General features: G+C 45.3%; 1 protein-coding gene across 1 annotated transcript in view; it reads left to right on the top strand.

The window, feature by feature from the left end:
* Positions 1–1,002: 1,002 nt before the first annotated feature.
* pld1b (phospholipase D1b) overlaps positions 1,003–2,793 on the top strand; it is a 45,495-nt gene continuing 43,704 nt past the window's right edge. Inside the window, exon 1 of the mRNA XM_008396906.2 lies at positions 1,003–1,101. The gene's annotated coding sequence lies outside the window, so the exon portion shown is untranslated. The remainder of the gene's footprint in view (positions 1,102–2,793) is intronic.

Below are 2,793 nucleotides of genomic sequence, written 5' to 3'. Positions count from 1 at the left end.
TGGATGGATGGATGGATGGATGGATGGATGGATGGATGGATGGATGGATGGATGGATGGATGGATGGATGGATGGATGGATGGATGGATGGATGGTTGAACAGATAAATGGATGGATGGATAGAGCTCACATTTCTGAGCTCCATCTTCCCTCCAATCATCGGACATGAAGGAACTTCCGGTTTCGCGGCACGTTAACGTGTAACTGTCTGTCATCCTGGTCCCGCTGCAGCATCCATCCAGGTGTAAACAGGTAACTTCACCTCTAATGCCTGGAGAAGGAAGCTGATGCGGTTCCCAGGGGAAAACCAAAATCTGCATGAAAGACACAACATGACCACCAAACCTGATGTACTTCCTTTTCAAAATAAAAGCCCGTCATAAACGTTGTCCCGATGGTTCACAGCAGAAACTAAAACAAAGCAGCCTTCTGCTGAAATACATCAGTTTGAGTTGTTGAGTCACAAACATCAAAAATGTTCTTTTAAATTAAAAAATGCAGAATGAGCGTCAGATCATCTGCTTTATCTTTTTACGACAGAGATTTCAACTGATAAAACCAAAACATACCAAAGGTTCTCAGATAAAACATTTAAAATATGAAAAATATTCTACTTATGTGTGAAAGTGAGATAAAACAAACTCAAGTTTTATGTTCTGTTCCAGAAGGCATCTTTATTTTAATGATCAAAACAATCTAAATGTATTTTAATATAATTTTTATTATATAAAATAATTATTTTAAAAATGATCATATTTGATTTTATTACAAAAATATAATCTACACCATTAATACCATTTCAAAAACTCAACCTCAAATAAATAAAAAAAATAAAAATTCTATGAATTAAAAGAGATTAAAATTTTTATTTTCTCCTTTTTAAATTCATGTTAATTCGTTAAAACAGAAACGAAAGCAGATCTTCAGCTCCTATCATTTGTCATCGCTCTGCTCTGACGCTGTCGTCAGACTTTTATTTTGAAACCCCCGGAAGTCCAGTTTTGGCAGTTTTCGCCCCGCTTGTCTCGCCTCCGGGAATCGGGAGGTTTTGGTCGCGGCTCCTCGGTTCAGTCAGAGCAGCAGCTGCTTCACATCAGCAGGGTAAGCTCCGTGTCTGGACTCGCTCCTCTCTGATTTTATTTCGTTTTGTGTTATTTACACGTGTTTCCCGGTTTCTGCCTGAAATGGATGGTTGTTGTGGGGAGAAGTTTGCTGGAGTTGTGCGCAATTTGTGGAGCTTAATTGGGAGAATGCGCCACTGTGCTGATGAGCTCTGTTTGTTTGTTTGTTTATTTATTTGTTGTTGTTGTTGTGTGGAGGAATCCCTCTTCCTCCTCTTCCTCCTCTTCATCTTGTGGGCTCTGCTGTGTGATCCAGGTGAATTAAATGTCTCGGTTCCGACCCGACTCGGCTTTGCGGGGTTGGGAACGAGTCAGACCTGTATGAGGAGCCTGTCACCACCCGGTTTGTCACTCCTGCCACAACAACGCGCCTCTTCCCCTTTTTTTTATCCATTCCTCGTCACAGACCAACAGAACCACTTCCCCTCCGCATCGGGTTCAGGTTAATGGACCGCAGTCAGCTGTCAGTCCTCCTCCTGACCTCCATCTTGTTCTTCACATCTGCAGAAAGTCGCTGTTGCTCATGTAGAAACGCCTCCTCTGTTTGCACCACTGGGCTGAGGTTGCTGAAATACTCCTGCGGCGTAAAGCAGACAGGAAGTCGGAACAGCAGAGAATCGCTGGTTGTGTTGAAACGTCCCGCTTTTCCCTCCGGGCCGCCGAACTTTCCTCACCTCAAGGTTTTGGAAAAGTTTTCCTTTGGATGCTTTTTCACACCCAACACCCAACCATTTTCGGTTCCGGACCGTTTTCAGTCCATTATCCAACTGTTTTAATTTCTGGAACAATTCCAGTTCAGTAACGGAACATTTTGAGTCCAGTTCTGGTCCAGTTCAGTCCAGTTCTGGACTATTTTCAGTCCAGAAAGAGTCCAGTCCCGGACTTTTCCAATACCCAACAATTTCCAGTCTAGAGACCAACCGTTGTCAGTACTGGACCGTTTCCAGTCCAGTTCTGGTCCATGTCCGGTCCAGAGGTTCCTGTGGGAACATGGACCTTCCTGTTCTTTGGGTTCCCAGCTGTACCAGCTGAAGTTGTGCGTTGACTCTGGATTGTTCATCTGTAGGTCCGTAGATTATAACTCCAGTTTTGGACCAACATGGCGTCCAGTGAAACTAACCCTGTACTGATGGGTCCCACATCTGCAGCATATTGCTGCTCTGCTAATGGGCCAGTCTGGCTAATGGGTCCCACTCCTGGGCGGAGATCAGGTAGGATCCTGGGAGTCTTAATGGCTTTTCCAGCAAACAGTGTCAGGATGATGGGAGTGCTGGGTTGACTTTCCGGGTGGGAATGTGTGCTTTGGCAGCGCCACATGGAGCGAGGAGGCCATAAAGCTCCAGGCCTGCAGGGGGCAGAGGTCAACGCAGCCTCTGATCAGTATGATCAGGGCTAAATGTCAGCAGACATGGAGGAAGGAGGGATGGGTCGGGACCAATCAGCCGGCTGGGATCCGTCTGACTGATCGGTCTGTGAGCTGAAGATGGTTTTCTGTTGCTTTGGTGGCAAAAGGTTCAGTTTCACCTGAAGACGTGGAGCAAACAGACGCTAACAGAGATTAGCTCAGAGTGGCTACACCCAGGAGTTCATCATCCATCCGTCATCCATTTATTTGTTCATCCATCCATCCATAAATCTATCCATCCATCCATCCATCCATCCATCCATCCAT

This window comes from Poecilia reticulata, linkage group LG20 (genome assembly GCF_000633615.1).
Source record: "Poecilia reticulata strain Guanapo linkage group LG20, Guppy_female_1.0+MT, whole genome shotgun sequence".
In the NCBI taxonomy this organism is placed as follows: domain Eukaryota; kingdom Metazoa; phylum Chordata; class Actinopteri; order Cyprinodontiformes; family Poeciliidae; genus Poecilia; species Poecilia reticulata.
This window is presented reverse-complemented; position numbering and strand designations above follow the sequence as displayed.